This window comes from Nothobranchius furzeri, chromosome 19 (genome assembly GCF_043380555.1).
Source record: "Nothobranchius furzeri strain GRZ-AD chromosome 19, NfurGRZ-RIMD1, whole genome shotgun sequence".
Classification (NCBI taxonomy): domain Eukaryota; kingdom Metazoa; phylum Chordata; class Actinopteri; order Cyprinodontiformes; family Nothobranchiidae; genus Nothobranchius; species Nothobranchius furzeri.
The window spans coordinates 11,006,242-11,034,126 of NC_091759.1; the positions used below are offsets into that span (position 1 = coordinate 11,006,242).

Below are 27,885 nucleotides of genomic sequence, written 5' to 3' on the forward strand. Positions count from 1 at the left end.
CTGACCTGAGTCTGTTTTTTATTGGCGGCTAATGCAGGAAACAAAGAAGACTATTGTCATGTTTAGCCTGCCTGTTAAACTCAGAGTGACCAATCATACTTGAAATATAACAAGGAAAACATGGTTTCTCAGTGAAGTTGGTCTTTATTTGAGAAGACTGAATTGTTGAGTTGACGTGAGCTGGTTTAACATTCAATCATTACATTTTCTGTACAAGGGTTAAATGACTCAGAGAGTTGATCCTTTTAATTATTTTCCTTATTCAAGTTTAAAGTGAAGAGTGTTGAACCGAGAAACAGCCTCAGACACATGAGTGAGAAAATACACAGGTACTGTTTCTTTGTTACAAATTCATGCTGGTTGAGTCACGGGGCATTTGGCTGTGAATGGTGCCCTGGATGTGAGTGTGAGTAGGTTGCACCAAATTCCCACTGGAGCACTATGAAAAAGACTGAATATGTTCCCTTTTGCATTGCCTGTAGTCTATCACTGAATTTATATACACGCATAAATACATAAAATGAGACCAGCAAGCACCTTGCGGTGTGTATGCAGCTAACAAAAAAGCTTTTTTTTTTTTGTAAAGGTTGGAACTGAACACACACCTGCTGCCTCTCGTCACAGATACTCATGCACAACAAAAGTCGACTCCATCAGCCGTCACCTGCCATGACAACATCTCAGTAGCTCAATTTGAAATAAAACATGCATACATTAAACTAGAAACCACTCGCCACAGACACAATCGGATTTGCTCCCCACCCACACTAGCGTCCAACTGCTCTGACTCTCACAGTAGCGTGACTTTTCTCCTCATTTTAACACAGGAATGTTCTGACAGTGATACCCCTTAAAGCCATCAAATTTGGTTTTAAGTCTATGTATGAAAGCCACTGGTGTAATATAAATCACTTCAATGTGTTAAAGCCTAATGAGTTTATTTTCCTTGCGAGGTCATCAGGTGGTTTCAGTTAATCTTCCGGTTCCGGTACGTCTGCCGTCCACAAAGAATATAAAAGCAAATGATCCCGTTCTACAACATGGTGTAGTTGTGACACGTTGCCAGAAAAGCAGTTGCTTAAAGACTGCCCTTGGCAGCAGTTAACAACATAAAATACACATAATCACAGAAAAGAACGTCCTCGAGGGGAGGCCTATCCCAGCTTTTACGCAGCCCTCACAGACACGAGTGGAGCCGAGGATACAAATCCAAACTGTTAGGTATACAAACAAAAGTCAAATGTGAAAACAGCAATGTAGTCTCCGTGCTTGATTAGTATGAGGATTGCTGTAAACACACTGACACATGCCAGTGACTCGATGCAATCTGCTGAGTTCCTTATCCAGGAAACTTTTACTGATTGGCTTAATGAACTAAATTCTATTGGAATAGATACTTTGTGTAGTGCCTTGAGATGACTCTTGTCATGATTTGGCGGTATATAAATAAAGTGATTTGCATTTAATTGAATAACTGTATGGATTTAAAGCTGCTTTTGCCTAAATCTTTAATTTTCTTATTTTTAACTCTAATCTGTCGTCATCAGTCAACTGTTTATAAAATTTTATAATTTTATGACTTTCGTTTTTCTGATGTAAATCTATCTCTGTTTTGAGGTCATTATGATTTTATGACTTTGTTTTGATCCATGTGAAGCACTTTGTGATTCTGTGACTGTAATAAGTGCTATATAAATAAAATCGACTTACTAACTATGTGCGTTAGGACATCGCCATATATGAATGATGGATTTTTGAACACATATAACAGTGCTGCAAAGAACAGGTTTCATGTAGCATAAAACCATTAGAAACAATCAAAAGAGCTTCAGTTTGCCTTTGAAGTTTGCTGCAGAGGACGAAGGCATAATTGTTTTGAATAAAAGAATCAGAAAAACAACAGTAATCATGCCGATTCACAAACTGTGTAAAAGATGGACCAGATTTTCAGAATTTAGAGGATAAAATTACAGATGATGATATATGGTTTGGGACAGAACACCTGCTTTTAATTAGTAGTTGATTAACAGGCTTCTACACTGTTAATACTGTTTCTTTCAAATTACTCAGAAAAAAGAAGGCAACATTTTCTAAACAAATTTTGTAAGTTTGATCAACTAACTAGAAATTTGAGTAGGTAAAACTTAATAATTTTACCCTTTTTCTACACTAAAACTTGTGTCTTTCAAATTACTCAAAAAAATTAAGTCAAGACTTTCCAAACAATTTTTACACTATCAGACAGACTACAGAGTTTGAAGAGATGAACAGGTACTTCAAAACATTCAATCAGGTGTGTTGGAGCCGGGTAATAACAAAAAACATGCGAGATAGCATCCATTTCTGCAGTTAACATAGGGATAGACAGGAAATCACATACATATTTGTCATTTCGTAAACAAAAGACTATTGCAGCAATACAATTTCTATGTATATTGAGTCATTTGGCATTTACCAACATCAAAGTGATTAGTGAAATTGAACCTAAAGTCCAATAAATAAAGAAAATTCATGAATTGGACTGTAAAGTTGATCACTCGTATAGACTGTCTTGAAATCTTTTTGAATGAATAGTTATTTAATGAGGAGTAAGGACAATTTTACGTTCCCTGAAAAGACATTTCTTTAATGAGATTTCTGCAAGACATCTAGACAAAATGAAGCAGTGGCAAAATATTTTGCTCTGCAGGATGGTCTAGCCACACACTGTTGTAACCTCAGCAGGTGTACTATTAGGCCCAACGGTTTAGTGCCTTACCAATCACAGTGCTCTCTGTTTGTTAGGTGACAGAGAAAAACTACAAAGATGGAACGGCTCTCATTTGAAAGTGCTTTGGGATCAACATGGAATGATTTAGGGTTAGGCATTTCTTTGAGACATGAGTATAAAGAGGTACTTAAGTAATTTATTTAAAAAAAGGACGTCTTTGCTTCTTCTTCTTTGATGGTGTATGGTGGACTGCCCTGTTAACATAGCGATGAATGTATAATGCTCTTTGCTGTGATTGGTCCAAGCGCTGTTTGATCGCATGTGGAGAGTTTGAAAGACAAACATAGATTCTTCCCCACTACTTGGTTGTTTCAATGGGTGGCCAGAATACATATTTACATATTTAAGATGGCTGGTCAGCCTGCAGGTGACTATCCAGAAAAACACTGTTTAAGAGAAGACATTTTTAAAGAACAACATCCCACACAGTGCTTTAAATAGCCAAATGGTGTTTGTTGCTGGAAATTGAAAATATAATAAAATAAAACTTTAAAGTCACTTTGCATCTGCTTGTATTGTATAATAGACATTACATGTATAGCTGCAGTCAGAATCAGGCTGGATACAGCATCCAATCAGCCTTTCAAGCCTTTGCCCTGGGTCTGTTGTATCCATTTTCAGCTGTGGACCCCCAAATTAAAACTGCAGCTTGTGACCCCAGCATTTATGAGTTAGAGTATAGAACTGGTCAAAATGCATAAATTTTCTGCTACTGTTTGTATTTTTTTTGTTTTTATATATTTGGCTAAATATGTCACAAGTAAGTGTTTCTAATATTAATTTATTTCCTTTAAGTTTTTCTCAAAACACCCCGCTTAATGTTTAATGACCCACAGGGATTCTCAATACTAAAGTTAGGAACCATTTACTTAGAAAATCAGAAAACATCAATTTGTTGTTTTATTTTTTGAGTTTTTAGCCTCTTTTTGCAGATTCTGTTATATTTCTAACAGTGGCAGACAAGGTAAATGCCCACCCTTTGGCCAAAGAATTGCAGGTTCGAGCCCCACTCGGTCTGTTGCAACGCTCGCCAGCCTCTATATAAATACAAGCAAATTGCCATTTTTACCATTTACTAATTCCAACCCAACCACACAAAACTGTTCTGCATTAGTATCCAATAATTCTAAAAGTGTAGACCACATTTGCACAGACCGCTGATCTCTGAGCGGACACGTGTTTGAGAACGTCATATGTCTGACTCAACTAATAACGCTCCAGCACACAGATGATACACCTAGACTCAACAGGTGACCAATCAGAGAGGATAAAAGCTATTTGGGGCTAATGACTGTATCATTACCAGTGAATTTCCTGTTTCCTACTGAACCCAACCATAAACTGTTTGTCTATAAATGAGACCACATGGGATATGTAAGGAAGTAGGCTCTATCCATTCAATGAATACTTTATTATGAGAAGGAGTAAACGATCACCCCAGTTTCTGCCTATGAACAGTTAGGTTTTAGCTGTTAAGACAAACCTCATTTGTTGCAGGGCGAACAGATTACTGGTTTAGCATTAATTATACCTCCTTTGCTGTGGTGCCCCCAAGGGGTGGCTAGGGGTGGCTGGGGGCACCCCTAGAAAGTTGGTGGTCACACCAGAGAAGACCATTGTAATCTGGTGAATCCTATTATTGTTCACATAAACTATAAATTCATAATATTTAATCATACATACATGTAAAACCCAATAAAAATGTACAATTAATGAGTAAATGAATAATCTGAATAAAAAAGCAAGTATTTTTCGTTTTGTGGATGTTTTTGTAAAGACATCATCAGGTGGATTAAATAAACTGTTGTGACATTCTACAATACATTTTTAATGAAATTCCAAACAACTGTTTAAAATGAATTTCTGAAGAAAAAAAAGTGTTCTTCTGATTTGAAGTCAGGTCTTCTTAGGTTACCACACAGACACATCTGGTGTGCCACCCCCAAAGTTTTCTCTGGCCCCATCTGGCCACCTCTATGAAGTTTATCTGGGAGCACCTCTGCTCAGTTGCTCAGAACATCAAAACTACCTTCTGGGGCAGCAGTAGCTCAACAGGTTGAGCGGGTTGTCCAGTCATCGGAGGGTTGCAGGTTCGATCCTGGCTTTGGACAGAGAATTCTGCTGTTGTGTCCTTGGGCAAGACACTTAACCCACCTTCCCTGCTGGTGGTGGTCGGAGGGACCGGTGGCGCCTGTGCTCGGCAGCCTCGCCTCTGTCAGTGCGCCCCAGGGCAGCTGTGGCTACATCGTAGCTCATCACCATCAGTGTGTGAATGTGTATGTGAATGGATGGATGATACACTGTAGTGTAAAGCGCTTTGGAGTCCTTACTCTGCGAGGCGCTATACAAGTGCGGGTCATTTATCATTCATTTACCTCTTTCATATAATAAAACAACTTTTCTGTCGTGTTAGAGCATTGACGGGGGTTTCTGTGGTCTGGCACACGGACAACAGATCGTATGTGTTATGAAGCGGGGCCTCTGTGGATTAGGCATGTTTGGGCAAATCTAACAAATACTGAATCAGGCTGAGCTGTGGAGACTTAGGAAGTCAGATTGATTATAATTCTTCCCCTATTCCTTCTGCATTGCTGCAGATGGACACTTTGACTTGCAGCCAGGAGAGGCTTTTCTTTTAGTTAGTTACATTGTTTTAGTTGTTTGGAATGTGCCAGAATGATACCAGAGTGCCAGGATCTCCGACCAAGACGTTGCACTGTTACTAAATAAGATCCATTAGTGCTTTCTAAGTCATGGCTAGTTGCTGTACAAATACATAGTATTTTGTGTGTATAAAAGAGAGAGAGTACCCAAGCACATTTTTGACAGTAATGTCTGTTTTTGTGAGGCTTTGAGCTGAAGGGGACAATGATTGGCAAGAAGGCACCATTTAAGGTGTTTGTGTGAGTTGGAGAGGGTGAGGAGGCAGGGGAGTGATGGATGAAGAGATGGATGCAGGGATTATCAGGGATCAACCTCTGACTGTCGATTTTATGTCAAGCCCGGTACCTATTAGCTTCAGGCATTAAAGTACAGAGGACTTCCAGGTTACAGTGTACAAAACAAGTATCCTAGTGTATGCGAGGATGCAAATGAGAAGCGGATGCAGGAAAGGGGAAGAACGAAGATGGGAAATGTGAGTGAAGACATAAAAATCCACAGGTAAGTGACTGGAAATGAGAGGAATGAAGTGTCTAAAAGACATTTGTCACAAAAAGATGGTATGAGATGCTTTTTTTTGGGGGGGGGGGGGGTGTACACTGGTGAATGAAAATGAGCAAATGATGACACCAGTCAATGAAGGGGTGAAAAATAAGTTAAATGGAGGAGAAATGTGAGTCGTCAGGAGTCGGAGAGCAGTAAAAGAGAACCCCCCACAACCTATCTGCAGCCCCTGTAGACACTCACCCATCTGCTCCCCCTCTCTGTGGGGTAGCCAGCAAGCAAACCGCCAATCCGAGTCCCAGAACAGTTACGGGGAAGCCGGCTGAACGCAGGAGAGATGCGAGGTAGGAAAAGAAGGAGCAGAGCAGCAGTCCCTGAAGCAAAGCCTCTTGTGCAGACGTATGCACCAGAAGAACGGGGAGGAAGTGAAATAAGGTAGAAACCACAGACACCCTAAAAGAAACTCTTCCAGATCCCAGATCCCAGGGTTACTCCAAATCCACCTGAGAGATGATGCCTCAGCTGTTGATTTTTACCCACAGCTCCCTTGCGGAGCACTGTCGCAATGACACCATCAGCTGCAAGGCTCCTCAAGCGGACGGTGCAAGAGGAGAAATGAACACGCGCGGACCTCCAGCACCTCCTCCCCCCTCCTCCTTGTTATTCTTGTTGTGCCTCCTTGGCAGCTTATTCCAACTACTCACTCAAACTGATGAGAGGAAGATGCTTTTCTTCCTGTTTGACGTCTTTTTTCTGAGTTTATCAGTCATGCTCTGCTTTGCTGCAAAGTCTCTCCTCTTTCTGTGTCCTTCAGTATCAGACTGACTACTGCTCCACAGCGCAGAGGAGCTGGACTGCGTTTAGCTCCCTCCCCCTGTCTCCCCCCTCCACTCCTACTGCTCTCCCTTTCCTCTCTCTGCTGCTGAACGTGTCTCCATACTTCCTCACCTCACCCACTCCAGTCACTTCCCTCCCCATTTTGGTCCAGGAACACATGTCTCCCGGTTTCTCATTTCACAGTCACTACAGGATTTATGATCAATAGAATTAGGGTTTAACCTCATTTTCTGTAATATTGTTTGCAATGGCAAATATTTATCATGTCTAGGGATGGGTACCTTTGACATTTGAATCGATTCGGTACTAATTCCCGGTACCTAGGAATCGATACCGGTACTTAACGGTACCAATTTTCGATACTTTTGAGTGTTTATTATTTTAATTCTCTTTTATAATTAAATATATGTTTTTCTCAATATATAACAATATTTGATAAATATCACGATAAACAACATTCAACTGTTTGTATTTTAACATCGTCCTTGTAGTTTTATAAGCTGATAATTAAACTGAAGCAAACATCTTTACTGTGAACTAAATTTACTGTGTATCTTCATTCCTTTTGCCGTCCTTTTTCATTTGATTTTTCCTACTGGGAAGTTAGAATTTCCAAGGAGAAAGCGAACGCACCATTAGCTGATAACGGTGGCAATGGAAGCTAACATATCAAGCTAACGTTATCTTAAACAGTTCATTTAGCTGCTGGAGCAGATTAAAACGATGATGCCTCACACTTAAATCGTTGTCACTGGTTTCATCTTCACCCAATCAACCGTCACATTTAGTAAAGTGAAGCCAAACTTTAGAGCGTGTTCGTGTTCTTCTAGTCGGAAATTCGGAGTTCCGAGGAGAAAGCGAACGCACCATTGGTGAAACGGAAGCTATTATATCAAGCTAACGTTATCTTAAGCGTTTTATTTACCTACCGGAGCAGATTAAGATGAGGATGTCTCACTTAGATCGTTGTCGCTGGTTTCATCATCACCCAGTTACCCATCACATTTAGTGAAGTGGACCCAAGCTTTAGCCTGTGTTCTTTCTACCATGCTGCTCTGTTTACAACTGGCTCACAGCGAGCGACGACATAACGCTCTTGTGCATGCGCAGCTGTCTTGGCAAGTTCTCAATATGAAGGACAGGTACAGAAACGAGGCACCGTTTGAAATGACGTCAATCGGTGCTCGGTCGGTACTATGGAATTCGGCTGGTGCCTTAAAAAGTACCGAATTTGGTACCCATCCCTAAAGTCATCCGATAAGAATCCCATGACCTGGATGACTCAGACGAGTCGACATCAAGTCGGACATAGTTAACTATTGAATGAGTTGACGATCAGTTACTTGTGCTGGACCACAGAAGAACAAACTTTACTTTAATGAAAAATAAATAAATGAAAAAATATTCCATGAATCACTAAATATTTTGCACTTCAAAGAAATTATTCAATTTCAATTCAGAAGTATCTGAACAATTCAAACTTACCATATGTTGCAGGTGTTGCACTTTGTTGCATGTTACTAGCCCTGTGTTAATAACTGATAGCAACACTAATGGGCAGAAGAAGAAATACAGACAAGCAGAATAAAGGATGAAGAGGCAGCCATTATCAGCACAGGTTTGTACTGAATGCTCCAGAAAAGGATTTCTTTCATTCACACCTCAGCTGTCTGCATGAGGGACATGGAGATGAATGTGAATCCACAAACAAGCACAAAGCGTTGGTTCAGTGGAGCTTCCCCCCCCCCCGTACTTATACCAGACCTTTGCACTACAGTGTTTTCATAGGTTACATGTTTAATTCACTTCTTTTTGAATACATTTGCTGTGGTCTCTACTATGAATTATGGTAAATGACCTGTATTTGTATAGTGCCTTCTTAGTATTCTACAACCCCCCAAGGCGCTTCACAACACAATCAGTCATCCACCCATTCACACACACATATTCACACCCTGGTGGGGATGAGCTACGATGTAGCCACAGTTGCCCTGGGGTGCACGGACAGAGGTGAGGCTGCTGAGCACTGGCGCCACCGGTCCCTCCGGCCACCACCAGCAGACAAGGTGGATTAAGTGTCTTGCCCAAGGACACAACAGCAGAATTCTCTGGTCAGAGCCGGGATCCAACCTGCAACCTTCCGATTACTGTACAACCTGCTCTACCTCCTAAGCTACATCTGTCCCTTTAATTAGTAATGCTTAATTAATGCATTGTGAGTTGTTTTCGGTGGGAAGAAGGTTTTTCCCGCTCCTGTTTCAGGAGGTAGATGTTTTATGGAACTAGGAATGCACGAACATCCATCCATTTTCTGTACCCGCTTATCCACGCAGTGTCAAGGGGGGCTGGTGAAACTCAGAATACTGTAAAGCACATTCAAGCCAGTGTGTTCCGCCATGTTGTAGATATTCTAATGCTAATGGTTAGCTTCTACTAGGCAAGATGCACCCGTCTCTCTCTTTCTCAAGGGCAGTCACACGCCAAGGTAGACAAGGCCGTGAAAACTAAATTTCTTTATTACGACTTTCAAGTTCAGCATGCATTTGAATCTCACACCTTCTTTCCACTAGGCGTGGCACGAAACAGCCACGGAATGTGATACGAGGCAATTAGCCGCCCTTATAGTGGTCGACTTCTATTCCTCTGGCAGCAAAATGTAAAGTTTTGGATGCGTCCCAAAAGTGAACGGACACTATCATTACGTTCTGAGTCTATTTTGTACATTCTACGCTTCCAAAACACGTCAAACTTTGCTGTTTTGATCAGGCCAGACAGTTATGAAAGTAGTGTAAAGAATTCGGAAACTTTCAAAATAAAAGTCACATGCAGGTAATAGGGTGACCAGATTCCAACTTGCCAAAAGTCGGACAACGTGAAGTTCCAATGAAATGAGAAATAAACAAACAAACAAAACGTATATTCTGCCTTTTACATAAAATTATTATTCTTATTATCATCATATATTTCTTGTATATATTTTATTTGAATTCAATCTGAGCAAGCATACAGCAAAAGCTTTACTATTCCACAGTTCCTCTGAAGTTACGACAACATATTAACTCAGACTCTTTAAGCCTTCTGTAGTGGCGCTGATCATTTTAATATTATAGATAGGCTCACCGTAATTTAAAAAATGCAGGTTTAAGCAGCTTTTCAGAGTTTTCATTGAATGTTTTCCACAATAGAATGACAGTAAAAGTACCAGTAATATTTTTAGATCAATTTATGTTTGTTTTTAATTAATTTTCCACTAAAATCAGCATCTCATAGAAAAAATCCATATTTTTTGCTATTTTTTCTTAACTCAAAAACAAAACTATTTTTTAAACAAGACAACAAACATCATCTAATTTTAATTTCCTGAATAAACATCAGATTGTAATCTCTAAAAAATTCTGATCCAATCTAATAATAGTTTCTTCGAGTTACTGTTTGCCTCAAATTTCTGAGAATAAGTGATCAAAGCTTCCATTTATTCTCTCATTATTTCTTCACTGTGCTTTAGGGGGCTCAGCATGTAAGTAGGTATCTCAAACCTTGTCTGTGTTAGAGCCTCCATTGGGTTTGATGATGGAGGCTCACTCACGCTTGCTTTGGTGGTTCGGGCGCTCCGGATCTGCGTTAAAGTCCCACTTCCGTTTGACTGACAGCAACAGGCAGATTTCTCCACAGTTTCTTCTATAAGATTGAAACTTGAAACGGGAAACTGTCAATAATGCGGGACATGAGCCTTAATTTGCGGGACACATGAAAAGTAATGAAAATGTGGGACTGTCCCGCACAAAGAGGGACATCTGGTCACCCTTGCAGGTAAACGTACATCATTTCCTGCTAAAACCCCTCTTGTCAATGTGAACAGAAATGAAAATAAGCCCCAGAGTTTCTCCTTGCTTTAGAATGTGTGGACTGGACTTCTGAAATTACTTATGGTGTTACAATTCTCCCATGAGTTTGGGGACCAGCGATCTGAAGCCTTTACGTTCCCGTTTCCCATCTAAAACCCTCCCATTTGGGAATGAGCTGGCGGGTAAAACGCCACTGTTACATTATGTGCTGTTTTCCTGTCCAGTGTAAAGAAGGAGTCAGAGTGACTAATTAAATTTGAAAAAGAACAAGTAATATACAATCCTCAATGAATGAGCCCTTTATAACAAATCTTTGCCGTATCTTGTTGATGTCATTGAACAAAATTTAGAATAGTTTTGTATCAATTATTGATTAATTTCGTCTCTTTTGTCAGCTACTTTTAGATCAACCCTGTTTCCAGGCAGCTTAGATCACTTATATTGATACTGTTGCACTAATTTATCAGCAGTCTAGTCAAGGAAAAATAAAATGTTATTTTCAAATGATGCTTGATGCTTTGAAAGATAATGGAGAAAGACTCAAGTAAAGAGATTGCTTTCTGGGAGAGGAATAAGAGTAGATAAAAAGGCTGATTGGTTGTACCAGAATGGTGGACAGAGACTGACGGTTCAGGAAATTAAAAAAGAAAACAGAGAGAGAGAGAGATCCTGGAAAAGTTGTCTAATGACCAGCTGGTGACAATCTAAGTAACGAGGAACATATCGATACTACAGCTAGTTGAGATGATGAGTACGGAAGCTGGAATCACCAGGTAGATAGCCAGGGACATTCAGTTGCTACACACAGGCAGGAAAACCACAGTATGCAACAGAACTCTTACAAACGCCTCATTTTTTCGAACAAGACTTAAATTAATAAAAATATATATATTTATCCAGTTTTTTTTTTAGTTATGTTGTAGTTGCCAAACGTGTCCAAAACTATCCTCACAAAGAAATGTTGGGCGGCAAACTTTGTCTTAGCTCCAGTTTTACAGTACTAATTCAAAAGAAGCAATTCCGTGAATCCAGTGTGATTTTTTCTCCCATGATAGACCATTAAAAGTCTACTGAGATGATGGAGGAATTTTAAATTGTTGGCCAATTTACAAAGCATGAGAGACCCTACGATTGGTGATAAGCATCACGGATGTACCAATTTTGGGCATGATATGTGTAGTGTGTAGCAACCCTGTAAATACACACAAACTGTTTCACACAAATATTCCATGCTCACACAAGAAATCTTGAGAGATAAAATGCAACTTTTGGAGTTAACAAACATCATGGAAGAGGAGCATGCTGTGCACTTATGTCACCCAGCTTTCATGTTGGCAAGAGAGAACATTCAACAGGCAGCGTATACATTTGTCCCTAAAACTCAGACCAAGACAGTCGAACATTGAAAAGCCTGGATGTATGATCAGAGCAGTCCTGACGAACGGACTAGAGTGCTCCTAACACATGAACAAGGACCTCCTACCTTGTCACAAGGTATTATCTGAAAAGATGATGAGCTTTATCTGATGTATACGCAACTTAGACCAAATTCACAGTCAAACCAAAGATTATTTGTTGTTTTCAAAACATGTTCGGTCAGTCTGTGTTTCACATGTTTATGTTCATGTTTATGTATTTAGCAGACGCTTTTGTCCAAAGCGACGGACAAGTGATAATCGGCATGTTGCCCTTGAGGCTAACAACAACAATAACAACAACAACTTGACATCAATCATGGAGAGGAGGGAACAAAGGAGTGGACAGTAGAGAGGGGGGACGGGTGCAGGGAGGGTGCTAGTTAAGAAGATGCTCTCTGAAGAGCAGGGTCTTCAGTTCTGGTAGTGCTTGGAAGGTCATTCCACATTTGTGGAACGATGCATGAGAAGAGCCTGGATTGTCCTGAGCGTGGTGTAGGCACTGCTAGCCGACCATCCTGTGATGACCGGAGCGGCCGGGCCGAGACGTAAGCCTTTGTAAGAGGATTCAGGTAGATGGGAGCCATACCATCTCGGACTTTGTATGCTAGTGTTAGCAATTTGAATTTGATGCGTGCTGCTAGCGGTAGCCAGTGGAGCTCAATGAACAGAGGGGTGACGTGTGCTCTTTTAGGCTGATTGAAGACCAGACGCGCTGCTGCGTTCTGGACCATTTGAATAGGTCTCACAGTACAGCCTGGAAGACCAGTAAGAAGGCATTGCAGTAATCGAGGTGGGAGATGACAGTAGATTGCACCAGGAGCTGGGTGGCATGTTGTGTTAGGTACACATGCAGCCTAAACATGAAAATAGTCTTCTACCCCTATTTCCTGAATTAGCTGCCAATTGAAAATATGAAAAAAGGATTAATTGTTCAGCGCACCCATCCTGCCTCAGGACGAGGAAGACTGTGTCGATTTACCTTCCAGGAGAGAGCAGAGCATGCCTCGACTAGAAGAAGCTAATTATTAGCATTAGCAGCTCCACAGCATGATGGGACTCCTTTTTTGCTTGTGCCATTTGTGGAGATGGAGATGTGGAGATCAACGTTGTAGAGCAAACAGATTAAGTGGCAAGATGTCCAAATTTTAGGAAGTAAGACTCCAAATCATCCTGTCTTCTGTTCACATCTCCTCTGGCTCACTTCTAGTTCCTGAACAAGGAGCGCCAGAGCTTTTATCCCCACAGAGATCAACTCACAAGGCATTCATTTATACTAGAGGCTACTACAAATGCATTGGAAAAACTAGTGAACTTGGTCTTTAGGATCATTGAGATGGGAGGACCAGGTCAGGAATATGCAGGATTTTCCTTCTGTGTGAACTGCATTCAAAGATGTGAGTGATTTGGAGAAATTTGTCAGCAGATTATGTTAAATTTGAACCCAACATAAAATAAGTCTTTTGTTTTTTTCCAAGTACAAAGCCACTTTTAATGTACATTCTGTATGTAATTCCATTTTTGGTTCTTTTAAAAACACAAGAAAGGTTTCTCTTTACCTTGCTGACAGTCGTCGCCCTCCGCGGGCAGCAGAGGACACTGTCGCCCTCTGCTGCCCGCGGATAAACGGAGTGGGAAGTGACGCCACCATCAGCGTCAGCTCTGATGATGTTTTGCAGTCGGCAAACGAAACTGTCAGCAATCTAAAGAGAAACCATTCCTGTGTTTTAAAAAGAAACAAAAAGGGAATTAGAAACTAGACACAGTAAGAACATACCAAAGACGTGTTACACATTACTGTAAAATTAATACCAACTTATATAAATTCTTATTGTGCGGATGCAGATTTTCTTATTTTGCTCAGTGATATCCTGCAGGCTTCATTTAAGTCATCTCTAAAAAGGGTTTTTGAATAAATCAATAATAATTTATTGAGCTCTTTTAGGGGATTTTTAAACTCCCAAAAATCTACCCTAACTGTCAAGGTGGGATACTCTGGGTGTCACTTTGACTCACTTGCGAGGCTGAATGGAGGACAGAATGGTTTACTGGTTGGACTGGGACGAGACACAGTGTTGTAGAGTGAATACGTTCATATGATACTTAAACAGTAAATGCTTAGTCTGACTTTAAAAATAATCCTACAGACTGCTTGCAGGACTCACCTAAAGTAGCATGAAAAGTCACGATGACATTCTGTTGGTCATGAAATCTTTGTAAATTTCCATCTGAACTTAAGAATATTCACAAATAAATGAATTAAAATGATTCATTCAGAATGCAGTTATTTGGTAGGATGGGGTAACCTTTTGCTGCAAAGCCTCTTCAGAGCTGGAAAAAGAAAAGTCGGGCCGACTCCCTGGAGACGTCGTAGAAAAGGTAATGGCAAAAATGCCAACGTGAAATAAACTGGTGATTCTACTGGTGTGAGTTTGACTAAAAATAAATCCTTTTTAGCATTTGTTAGCTTCAAATGCCGAACCGACTCTCGTTGTTTTCCTCTTTCCTTACCCCTCCTCCTGTGCTTACACTGCATCTGTCTCGCTGCATTATCTCGCCCTGTCCTCATCTATCACTGCTGTGTCCTGCACTTCTTTTTTTTTTCAAACCAAAGGCTCCCCTGGGTCAACACAGTGTACTGTAAAGCCCATCTCCCAACAGCACAACGCTACACAGTGTTTTACATTTGGAAAAAAAAAACCTCTTTCTGATTTCCTTGCTCTTCTTTTGCTTGTAAACTAAAAGCACAAGTCATTAGACCAGTCAACAGGGGTATGCGATTTTAAGCAGCTTTAAAACAATTAGGAGTTAAAAAAATACTTAGAGGCTTAAAATTTAACCATTCATTGATGCATTATTTTATATAAAGATGAATGGCAAATGTTTTGCCTTCAGATCATGGAAGCTCTTTTTGTCCAAATGTAAAAATACTAATGATTTAAATACAACTAAAGTCTTAGCATTTCACAGGGAAATGCACATTGCCGGTCTCTTTTTTTTTCTGTTTGAAATCAAGAATTAAAACAACAAACCTCAACATCTTGTGAAATGGCTCGGATCTATATTTGTGTTAAAGGGAACTTGTGACTCACCTTTTGCATCACTTTGTGCTGCCATGTGTGTCAGTGTTTGGTTTTGGGAATTAAGTGCCTAAAGAAAGCTATTCCTGTTTGTGATGTCAAAAACGGGGAAATGATCATAGAACCACCCCTCAAATGCAAGAGAGAACTTCTGCAAGACCCTCCTGGACATCAGAGCTTCATAGCATAAAGCAGCTCGATGGAGATACGGCGTACTCATATTTTATTACATTTGCAGTAGTTGGTAGATCGCTATGGGGGGGGGGGGGGGGGGGGGATGGGCGTAGAAGTCAGCTGGAGGAGAAAGTGGCAGCACGTGGTGAACAGGCCTTTTCCCATGTTGCACCAAAACTTTGGAACGCCCTACCACCTCACGTTCGGACTGCCGACTCACTGGTCGACTTCAAATCCCACTTAGAAACGTTTTACAAAACCTTCTTTGCATGAGCCTGAAACAAACTCTCCGCATCACTCACTAATTTCTAACTGCCGTCACCTCAGCCGACGACTTACTTACTTGTTTTTATCTTCTTTTTATCTTGAAATAAAGTTTTATATTGTTTTGTTAAAATGTCCGCTGATTTCATTTGAAATGTATTGCTAGCTTCTTGTTTTCTTTTTCTACGATTTGTACAAATTGGGCCCTTTTTATTCCTAACTTTTTATACTTTTCCACCTCTCTCATCGATTTAGTAGAGTGGCCCACCACTGTTTTGTTAACCCTTGACCTTCCTGCACAGCACTTTGGACAGCTGAAACACTGTTTTTAAACGTGCTTCATAAATAAATGATGGATGGTTATTTGGACAGCTCTCCTCTGATTGGCTAATCACAATGTGACTCTACCACTGACTATTTGCTTTGCATCATTGATGTTTTATCTCCACAAATAACTAGTCTGAAGGAGTTCTCCCACGTTGTGGAGCTGCTAATGCTAATGGTTAGCTTTCATGAGTCAACATGTTCTATGCTGTTTCCTGGGTGCTAAACCAACAGCAGCCTTCCCCATCAGGAGCCAAGATGGGTGAGTCCATAATTGTTAAATGCTGACAGAGCGATGTAGGACGGTCAGGCTTTTGTTTATTTTCTATCAGAAGCTAATGCAGGTAATCGGGGTAGAACACTGATCAGTTATGGGCATGCCTTCATTTATTACTATCAGAGAACTTCGCATTCAAAGTGTCTCTTTGTGAAATTGGAATTTATTACCTCATCCCGACTAAAGCTCAGCTATAGTAAATGAGAATAAATTAACTTATTTCTTAGGGAAAAAAACTGCCTGAGAAAAAATAAAATACCTTAAGCCTTAGGCACTTTAGAGAGGAGCGCAGTCAGAGCCGCCAAAAACATTTCATTTGTGTCCCGGTTGTTTTTACAGCAATGTACAAACAAGATTTGTAAAGAAGAGAAGGAAACGAGAGGTGACAGATGATGGCAAAGAGGAGAAGAGAAAACAGGTTGTGAGTTTGACAGGAAATGTCATCCACGTGTCCAAAAGAAAAAAAAATCCTTTGGCTGCCAATAAATGAAGAATAAACCATGAGGGCTGTTATCAATAGTCTTCAGTTCAGAAGGATGATGAGGGAACAAAGAAGTTGGTACAAATCGACGATTTTTCCAACTCCACTGGTGTTTCACGACTGATTCAGACTCCGAATGAGTTTCCAAAACAGGTTTGCGACACATCCCTTGTGATTTTCTCCAGAATTTTGAAAACAAAATTTGACAAGATTGTTCCAACCTTCATATTTGGACCACTGCAGTTATACTAAAATATTAGCATGATCAGAAGCAGTGGATTAGATCTTTATTTCCTGGCTTTATCCATCAGATATACTGTAGACCTTCACTTTTAAAGCTAAAAAAATAAGTAGCCTCTTCATAGATGTGCTGTTTGAGGTGCTTTATACAATCGGCATCTTGTGTTAAATTGACCAAATTCAAAGGACATATGAGGTCATTTCCTGCCAGTCGCTTTTGAAGTTTTAAATGTTGGCTTTCACAGGGTTTTTCATCTAAAAATGCTAATTATCTAATCCATTTAATCAACAGTCACCCTCTTTAACCAATGTAAGACTAATCATAATGGAAATTAACTCTGGAACAATCAGTAGTCTACTACAAACCAAGATAAAACCCAAAAACTGAACATTGCTATGTACCTCTAGCAGCTACGCAGGCACTATGTTTTGGTGATTTAACTAATAAGCATTTACAAATCTAACGTCAATGTTTAGCTGTTTTTCTGACAGAATCAGCAGCTCTAATCTGTGCAGCTCTTTCTTATTGGCAGAGAGAAGGACTCTTTTGCTGTCCTTGTATCCATCTGCCATTGTTTGCAGTCATTTGCACACTCACCGCCCAATGTTTGCAGCCCTATAATGTGGACTAGAACAAGGTGAAACACAGACGACACTCAAAAAACTGATTTAAAATAAAACAGAACTCCCTCTTCTTCCTTCTGACCCTGACATTCATATCAAGTGCCCGATGCGTAAGACCTTCCCAAAGTAATCCAACTGCTGGCACACAGGCTGCAAACTGACAAGGAGCACTGGGCTGATACATTTTCAGTCCTACTACCTGGCTCTGTGTGCACTTGCCCTCAGTCACCCAGAAATGTTGAAGATGTATATATATCGTTTGTGGTTTGGCCTGCCATCCACATGGTACTGAAGTTAAACCGCCTCAAAAACCATTATTTCAAATTCTCCAACCAAAGTGGAGATTTGCACATTTTCAGTTAGCATTTGCTTGTGGGCATAAATAACTGGGGATTTAGGCTTCATAACATCACTGCCCTTGACAAAAGTGCTCTGACATCACATGTGTGACCTGTACTTGCCTACTTGGTTTTACAAGCTAAATGACTGCTCTAAATGACCACCAGCAAAAGATGACGAATGAATGAATGAATGAATAGATCCACAACGAATAATTTCAATCATCAAACTTCAACACTTAGTGTTTTCAAATCAAACAGCTACAACTATGACAGCAAGTCTACTTTGCTGTGAGTGGGCTGCATGTACTTTGTAATCCTTGTCCAACAGAACATCGAATTAAGGCTGTAGGTTAAAACGATCATTTCTGATGAATGGTTCTTCATTAACGGAGACACACCTCGAGGCTTTAATCAGGATTCTTTAATACGGGTGTGCAACGCCGAGGTTGCAACAACAACATATGCACTGCTTGTGTAGGCTGCACAACAGATTAATTTCCTCCAAACACTATAGAAGGAAAATATGCTCCTTGTTTTAGATTAAGCAGAAGATAAGGCCTTGAAGCGTTGTTATACAAAACATAACTGAATGCACACAAAAGTGTTTAAACAAATTGTGAACTATAAAAAGATGTGCAGTGGGTTAGGGTTAAATTAGGTGTGTTTAACTGATCAACTGGTCGGAGGGACCGGTGGCGCCTGTGCTCGGCAGCCTCGCCTCTGTCAGTGCGTCCCAGGGCAGCTGTGGCTACATCGTAGCTCATCACCACCAGTGTGTGAATGTGTGTGTGAATGGATGAATGATACACTGTAGTGTAAAGCGCTTTGGAGTCCTTACTCTGACCCCGGCTTTCCACAGGAGCCGTCAGCAGCACGTTACTGCAGCAGCACGTCATAGCTGCTGATAGGAACCGCTGTGGTCAACAGAACCTTTTCCACCGGAGCCGTCAGCAGCGCGAGTCGGCCGCGTCTCAGGAGCAGCATGTCGCGGCCTTTACGCGCCGGTTCTATTTTCTACGCGCGACGCCTCTGAAACGGGTCAAGTTCGACATTTTTGGGGAAGGAAAGACAGGAAATCGGACGCGGAAACGGAGAGAAGCTCCTGAGATTTTCAGAATAAAGAAACGTACTGCCTTCGGTTGCTTTACTTTAAAAAAAGTTACTAAATGTGTGGCCCCGTGAGAAGTTATCACCTAGCTAGCGGTCTCCTTTGTTTTTCAGGTCCGTATTGGCGATTATAAAACGGACAGAACATAAAACACAAACAATGTTGTAGTTTTCTCCTGCTTGTTGTTGTGTTTACTGACGAAGTCACTCGTGTGACTTCATGTTCGGTCGGTGACAGCTGCTCCCCTGCTGCTTCGCGTCTCGTGGAAAGGGACAAGCAGCAGTTTACGCGAGCAAGACGTGCTGCTGCAGTAACGTGCTGCTGACGGCTCCCGTGGAAAGTTGGGGTGAGAGGCACTATACAAGTGCAGGTCATTTATCATTATCATTAAAACTAAACCTGAATGAAGTATACTTTGAGTCTTGAGTATTAAAAAATGGAATTGGAAAATGAATAATAACCATGAAAATAGGAGGGTGGTTGTTGAACCAAAAAAATTTAGACAAGGTGAAAAGACAAAGAAAAATCACAAAGAAGCAGGAACAAGAAAGCTGAGCTTGACAATGAAGTTGAGAAGCTGGGGGGTGGGGGGGGGGGGTGGGGTCTCAATGCCAAGGAACCTTGCCTTGATGTTTTTGCCACGCCCTGGTTGCCTAGGAGATACGTCATCAGGAACCGCCAAGGCGTGTTCCCATTTTCATTTTCCACCTAGGTGTCTGTCCTCTGTTCATTAGCCATTTAGCGGAAGCCGCAGTCATGTAATGCAAGTCTGTTCCATTTAACAATTTTCTTTGACCAAGGAAGGACAGTGTCCTCATGAGCAAGGCACCTTGCGAGGCCAGGTGCCTTGACATTGAAAAATGCCTGAGGAGTATTTATAGAAGGGGTTACGATTAGTGAAAACAGACGTTGGGAAGCTCGACCAGAACCGACAAGACAAAACCAACAGGGAATAATTTTATTTAACAGTCAGGACAATCATACATTGAGAGGAGCCAGTTGAGGTGGCTCAGTCATCTGATGAGGATGCCTCGTGGATGCCTCCATGGTTAGGTTTTACGGGCACGTCCAGTGGGGAGAAGACCTAAAGGAAGATCCAGGACACGCTGGGGGGACTATGTCTCTTGGCTGGCCAGGGAACGCCTTGGTATCCCCCAGAAGAGCTGGCCCAAGTGGCAGGTGAGAGGGAAGTCTTGGACTCTTGACTTGGGCTGTTACCCCCGCGACACGACTGGATAAGTGGAATAAAATGGATCGATGGATGGACAAACATATTGGAAATCATAAAGAAACTGCGTAATTAGATAAATTATTCAAAACTGGTAAACATCCAATTAATTAATTACATGAATTATACAAAATTGTGAAAATGCTACTTTTCCAACAAAATGTAGATGACATGGCCTATTATTAAAATATGTAGAAGATAGCCTGGTTTAAGAATCTATCATTTATGCTTGAAGATGTCCGAGTCGACTTTCAACTGATTGAAAAAGTTTTTTTATTTTATTTTAAAAGAAGGCTTTGCTCATTAAAGCAGATACCAAAACATAAGCTTCTAACTGAGATGAGTCGGACTTTTTCCCCCCTTCATTGAACAGTGTTGTTAAAACTACAACATCTAAAATCTCATTAATATTCAGTAGAAAGAAATCAGGCAACAAATTTGAGAATATTAAAAAACACAACCAAGAGCTATTTAATTAACTTTCAGAAACTGTTGGGATGGTACTAATAACATTAACAGCAAATGCAATGCAACGGGAATTAGAATACTTTTATTATACACAGGCTCACGCAGATACATTTAGGGATTGCATAAAAAGTTCAGTTACACACCCGCAAAATCCCATCTGTGTCACGGTCTGCCCTGATCACCCCTAAGAAATCATGCATGCTACTGTTTGTTCCAGGCTTGTGTTACAGGCGGGCGTGTCGGAGAGCCACAGCTGATCCTGATCTCCCTAATCAGAGGGCCAGCGGGATTTAAGGAGCGGTGTGACACAACTCCGGCGTCGGTTGATACTCTCACCTGGGGTAGCTTCCAGCCTTGTCTTAGAGACGCGTCTGCCTGTGATTGATCCCTAAAGATCCTATTGATCTCACCGTTGGATCACCTACCTTCGCCTGGAGTTATTCCCTCATGACACGTCGTTCAAACCCCCCTGGCCTCCGCTCTCCACCGTCCACCTGCCTCCCAGCCTTCCTCCTGGACTTCTACAACCATCTCCTGCCCATCTCCACCTCATTCCATAGACCCAGCTACGTCCTCGCTTCCAGACCTGACCTGTTCCACCCTCACCAGCCCCTGGTCTCTGAACGTAAGAACTATTTTAAAACAACAGATTATTCTTGGTTCTCTGGTTCCGGGTTTGTGCTCACGTGTGTTTACTTCTCATTTTTAGATTCCGGTTCCTTCCTGTTCCCGTTTGGAGCAGCGTCCTTAGTTCCCCCCTTCATCCTTCTTAAATAAAAATTAACATTATTTTTACTCACCTTATTCTCAGTGTGTGATTCTTCATGTCTTGGGTCAAACAGCTTCCCCAGAACATGACAAGCTGAGTGTGAGTACAACTCAGTCCAACTCAGGAACTTCCCTTAAACCAAAAGAACCCTTCAAAGATGAGTAAAGTCGACTTCAAACCATCAAATGTCACACACTGACGGTGCATTATCGGCGCCTTTTTGCTATCTCAGTGGCGCTCTAGAGTAGTTTTCATCATCCATTGCCGTCGTCCTGCTGCCACACTCTTCACACTGGAGAGAGCTGGAGAGAGAGATGGAGGTGAATTGACACTCCACCCTGACTCCAGCTGCTCGCTGGCAGAATAATGATCAGCCGCTCGGCATGCTGGTCACATCGCCTACACTATCAATGAGTGAGTGTGCCAACCAGCAAGCGAGAGAGCAGGCGAGTGACAGAAAAGAGGGACGGAGAGATGCAACAAGGTGAATAATGGTGAGGAAGGAGGGAAAGGGAGAGAGGTGTAGTGGGTGAGGAAAGGAGGGTAAGAGGAAGGGAATAAATGAAGGATGAAAGATGAGTGAGAGAAACAGAGGGCGTGAAGAGGAAAGAAGCAACAAGGTGAATAATGGAAAGAGGATGAAGAAGGAGATGAGAGAGGAGTAGAAAATGAATGGGAGGTGGCAAAAGAGGAGGAAGAATATGGGAAAGATGGAATGAGAAAGGAGATGAAGGGCAGTGAGGAATGGAGATTAATGAGATTCCAAATACGCTTATTTACAGTAAATACAACAAAAAAACAAGCAGGCTGCAATGTAAAAATACACATATCTTTTTTTGTTTTATCATTATTTTCCCTACGCCCAAAATACATGAAACGTGGTACCTGCACAACACTTGATGCTAAAATACATAGTTATGAAGACCTTATTTGGCACACAATATGTGTGAGACTATAAAAAATAAAAAAGTACATAACAGAAAACTTACACAGGTGGGAAGCTTGACTTTTAGGAAAAGGGAAGTTTTCCCTTTCAGCTCATCAGTGGTTAAAGAATTAAGCATTCGTGATACGTATGTTCCTCAAATAGCCAAACAACTGTCATTTGACAGCTTTTAGATGCTTTGCCATTTAATTAGGTAGTATTTAAAAAGGGGGGCACATTACAACATCAAATCAAAACAAATCAAATTTTATTTGTATAGCACCTTCTACAACATTATCCGAAGCCCAAGGTGCTGAACAACATCATTAAAAGAAAAACATTCCCAGTACATGGGCATAAAAGCAGGATAAAAACATAAAATCATAAAATATCAAGCAAACACTATTACAGATAAGAGATATCGGAATAAGACTAATTGATAAAAAACAAATGTCGGACAAAATAAAATCAAGCATCTGGGTTAAAAAGAAGAATAGTTAAAACCATAATGTCAGGGTAATTCAAATGACCCTAGCGCTAAAACGCAATCAGATAAAAATGAGTCTTTAAACGAGACTTAAAGACTTGAAGGGATGGTGCCTGCCTAATGCTCAGTGGCAATTCGTTCCACAGAGTTGGAGCCAAAATAGAAAAAGCACGATAACCCCTCGATCGAAATTTCGACCGGGGGACCACCAGAAGTTCCTGCTCGGCTGAGCGAACAGACCGAGATGGAGCATACCTGTTCAAAAGCGCAGTAATGTACGAGGGGGCACTGCCCTGGAGGGCCTTATAAACGAGAGTTAAGATTTTAAACTGAGGTCGATATTTCACCGGGAGCCAGTGCAGAGCAGACAGCACTGGGGTAATGTGCTGTCGACATCTAGTGCCTGTCAGGAACCTAGCCACAGAGTTCTGCACAAACTGGAGCCGTGCAACCGTGCACTGGGCCAGACCAGCATAGGAGATATGTGGCTGGCAGTAGTCCAGCCAGGCATAGTTTTAAGGTATTTTATTCACAAGCACGACACGTTGTTTTGACTCGTAAGTACAATAGATAACCATTGTGCTTGTTGAAACTAATGCACACACTACATATTATAGGGATGCATGTATTATAAACTAAATAACAGCAAAGAGTGGTGTGAGCTCATTATGCTGGACACCAACTCATTAACTGTTAATGTGGATAATTAATATTTTGCACAGGAAACATTCTGTCCTGTCACAGCAGGTGAATCACACATATGGATTAGGAACTTAATCAGTGCAGAAGTATACTTGAATGTCAGTGAGTCCTTGTTTGTTATCCGGAGAAAATTTTTTATTCTACCCTAAAAAATATGGTGGGCTATTGGGTGGTTTGGATTATGTCCACCCTGCTTGTGCTACATTTGTGTTGATTGTTTTAAATTAGGCATCTTAAAATGAGTATTTTATGGCCATGGTCCTAGGTTTTAGCCATTTCTCCACTCTTACATAACTGGCTTTGAGGGTGAATAACAGAGGGTATAAAGCCTGAACCACACTGCATTATTTGAGCTGTAAATGTCACATTGCTCCATGCCACTCTGTGAGGACTCTAGAGAGGCTGTATGGTCCAAGTGAGCCAAATGGCATGAGGTCTTGCTCTGGGAAAGACACGAAATGCTACCAGTGTACTCGCCAAAAGGCATCAGTAAAAGCCGACAGCTAACCAAAACAACAAAGAAAAGAAAAAGAAAAAGCCCCACCCTTGCGACTTATATTATTAGATTCCAACTCAAAAAAGGAGTGGTCCACATGTTCTTGTGTGTAGCTGCCACTGTTGCTGATCTTACTAGTTCTACTCTTGTTGTTCGCAGCACTCCCTGGGTGTATTTTCATTGGTTGATTGCAGACGTGAGTCATAGGTTCTTACTAGTGAGACGGCCAGCTCCCATTACTAGCCTCCAGCCCAGGGCAGCAAAATCAGAAGCGAGGTGTGAGAAGACCCGTAGTCTCCTTCTGCTTGCTCAAATGTGGCATTGATATGTGTTGTTAGAGTGCATTTAAAACGAGTAGAAAGGTAGACAACCTCTGGCCTTCACCAGCTGGTGTCAGCACAGAACCTTCAGGGTCTAGATGAAGTTCAAATTTGAAGTGGGCTCTGGCACCAGAGGCAAGACTAGGTGAACCGATTCCCCACTGCAGGTACCATTGAGTGTGTGTGTGTGTGTGTGTGTTTGTGTGTGTGTGTGTGTGTGTGTGTGTTGTGTGTGTGTGTGTGTGTGTGTGTGTGTGTGTGTGTGTGTGTGTGTGTGTGTGTGTGTGTGTGTGTGTGTGTGTGTGTGTGTGTGTGTGTGTGTGTCTGATGGAGCAATACGAGGAAAATGTTTGAAGATGGGTAGGAAAGACTTTTCATAGGTTTTCAAGCATTGCTTGAAAACTGTTTGAGGCTAAACTTGGTCATGAGAGTGTTCAAAGAGCTGTCGTGCAAATCCCCTCAATATTCAATCAATCAATCAATCAATCAATCAATCAAAGCTTTATTCATAAAGCGCCTTCCGCAACCCTGTCAGGAAGCCCAAAGCGCTGAACATGGTACAGTTGTAGGTAAATATATTGAATAAATCAACAATAAAAGCAATTCAAATTACAAAATACAAATTACAAAAGACAAATTACAAAATACAAATTACAAAATACAAATTACAAGATAGATGAAACATTCTGGTACAGGACAAATGTGTGAAACACATTTGGACTGAGTGGATGGATTGAGTGAACCAATGAAAACTGTGAAATAAATTCAACATAAAAGTGAGACGGCCATATTCATTGGTTTTGTCATGATTTTGTTCACAACAAGGGAATCATCTAGAACAGCTGAAAAATGTGCAGTATGTTCCAGGCTTAAGGCTCAATATTTGTAAAATATATTTATAATATGGTACCTAGCAGACTTCTACAGAACCCGTGGACATCTGAAGAGATAATTCATTGATTGAGGTATTTTGGATCAGACAAATAACAAAAACATGCAGGACAGTGGCCCTTGGGGACCTGATTTTATGACGACTGATCAGCCAGGATCGTCAAATTCCAATGTTCATGAGGTCTAAACATTCAGGAATACCTTTACAGTATGTTCTAATAGGAAACAGGCTTCAGCACAAACAGTTGTTTTCCGCTTGGTCCTAGAGCTCAACCAGTGTCAATTTAATATAGCGTAATATTGTTTTTGGATGGTAAAAAGTGCAGGGGTCAAAAGTTGATGCCCCCCCCCAAATTACATCCATGGTTCTCCCCCTGCACTTGTTTTCATTTAGCCATCACGTCTCTGTACATGAACTTCCCCACAAGCTGGTTGAGAATACAGAACGAGCTGTGTGGCTTGCTTTCCCTGGGCCAACATTAATGGTTTATTATCCCTGTGATGCTACACTTTAGCTGCAAATTAGCAGGCTTGTTTGCTGCAAAGCAGTCTGCTTCCATGTGTTGGGGACTCTAAAATTTCTGTTATGGAATCATAAAAGTGGCAACAGATGTTTGGCTTCAGCCTCCATTCAGTAGATGTTAATCTGTACTTCAACACCATTCAAGGTCAAAATATTAACACACAACAACTTTCCATTTGGGAGAATTAATGATCTAATGTTGTTTTAGTTTAAGTAGTTCTAAATGAGTCAATATGCTTTAAAAAGCTCAGAAGTAATCCGATTTTTATCTGAAATTACATTTAAATTAAACTAATTTGCAGTATAAATGATAACTAGTTCAGTATTGAAGTGACATAATTGGTTGGTGATTTTCTGAAGACAAATATGAAACAAATTAAATCGTGCAGCAAACATGTTTTCAGCCTTTAGGTAAGAGCAGTGAGGATTTAACCAAACTGCCCTTTGGAATCATTAGTCTGGTTTATTTCAGTGTGATTTCATTCATTTTAAAACACATTCAAGTCATTTGTTCTGCTGGTTTAAAGGGGACGCATCATGCCGTCATCGAGAGGAGCCAGTTGAGGTGGCTCAGGCAGCTCATTAGGATGCCTCCTTGATGCCTCCCTGGTGAGGTTTTCAGGGCACGTCCAACCGGGAGGAGACCTAAAGGGAGACCCAGGACACATTGGAGGGACTATAGGGCCATTCCCATCTGTACCGGGTCGGCCTGGGCCGGGTAGCCCCAGTCGGCCCCAGCCTGGCCCGGTTGATTCCACACATCCTTGTCTTAAGCCCATGTGGGCTTAAGGCAAGGATGTGTGTAGATCTCAGAGATCACCGTGATCAACATGTTGTAAATAATTCTTGGAGAGGAATAGCTCGCACTGTCGGAAAAGACGAGGACGCTGTTAAAAAATGCTGAAATGCCATGTTGTAAACAGTAATTTCTACTATGGTGTAGTGTTGGATGCATGCCATAGAGCTCCATGCTGCCCCGTTCAGTTTGGGAGAATATTGGCTCACCGCAGAGACGAGTCGCATGAACCATAAACGCTGCGAGTTGTGAAGCGCGTTCCATCCGCGAGCCGCATCACCGCGCGGAAAGTGAATGCGTCAAGCACAAACCAAGCTTCAGAAAATAGCATTTGTAGCCTCACTGACTTGCATTTATTTTTTCGTTCTTCCGGGGACCCATGAGCCAACCAGAAGACGAGGAGACGTCGGCTCCCTGTTCCTGCTCTTACATCTACTTCCTGAGACAGGAGTGTGAGAGCCTTCTTTCTACCCCCACAGAAAATGACTTTCAAGGTATTCATTCATACTACAGACCACAGCAGACTAATAGAAAAAATTGTGATATAGATAGGTTGAGCCGGGCATTGGCCTTTGGAGAATTTGTACGGTGGGTATCTTGACCATTGTATTAACTTGACTTTGTCACAGGAACAGGGAAGGCAACACTTTTCAAAGAGAAGCTTCATAGACAGTTGGTATTACCAGGAGGAAGTGGATTGCTTCTCTGATCATTGACAGTAGGATTTCTCAGGGGATTAGTCAGCAGGCCACACAAAGGAACCTAAGAGGTAATTACTTTTCACAAAACTTCTCACAAAGAGAATAACTTTCACTAGGAGGCTGGTCGAGACCATCACCACGGCAATTCCACAGTCTGGTGTCGAGGGGTGAAAACAAACAGACAGATAAACTACACGTGTTGATGAGATGATTGATGGCAAGTGTGAAACAGCAACTCTGAACCTCCTGCAGAGGAAGAGTGAATGAGAGAAGAAACAGATGAAACAAGAGAGAAAGCTCCACCAAAATGCCACACCCAAACAATGAAGACATTAAAAGATATCCTGATGGTGAAATAGCCAATGATAGAAGGCGTTATTTAAAAAATACAAGTGGATGTGGGTGTTAACGGAACATTTACTAAACATTCAGGGTATAATTACATCCCTTTTTCTGTCTCTGGTTTTGGCAAAGATCAAATCAGAATGTTAAAAATACCAAAGCTTTCAACTTCAGCTCAACTCTGTGAAATCATCATTGACTGATTGAACTACATTTCCCCTTTGGCGTTTGGTATGAAGGGAACTAAATATCAAAGACTAGAAACAGGAGAATGGCACTCTTCTTATTGTCA

The 27,885-nt window shown here is 41.3% G+C and overlaps 1 protein-coding gene and 1 long non-coding RNA gene across 2 annotated transcripts in view; both read right to left on the minus strand.

Annotated features, from left to right (window-relative positions):
- Nucleotides 1–6,826, minus strand: part of LOC107394580 (glutamate receptor ionotropic, kainate 5) — a 323,717-nt gene extending 316,891 nt beyond the window's left edge. The window contains exon 1 of the mRNA XM_070547633.1: nucleotides 6,179–6,826. The gene's annotated coding sequence lies outside the window, so the exon portion shown is untranslated. The remainder of the gene's footprint in view (nucleotides 1–6,178) is intronic.
- A 13,062-nt stretch (nucleotides 6,827–19,888) lies between these two features.
- On the minus strand, nucleotides 19,889–21,954 carry LOC139064205 (uncharacterized). Its single transcript, XR_011517298.1, has 2 exons — nucleotides 21,442–21,954; nucleotides 19,889–20,176 (listed from the first exon to the last, which is right to left on the minus strand). It is a non-coding gene; the product is annotated as an uncharacterized lncRNA (long non-coding RNA).
- Between the last annotated feature and the right edge of the window lie 5,931 nt (nucleotides 21,955–27,885).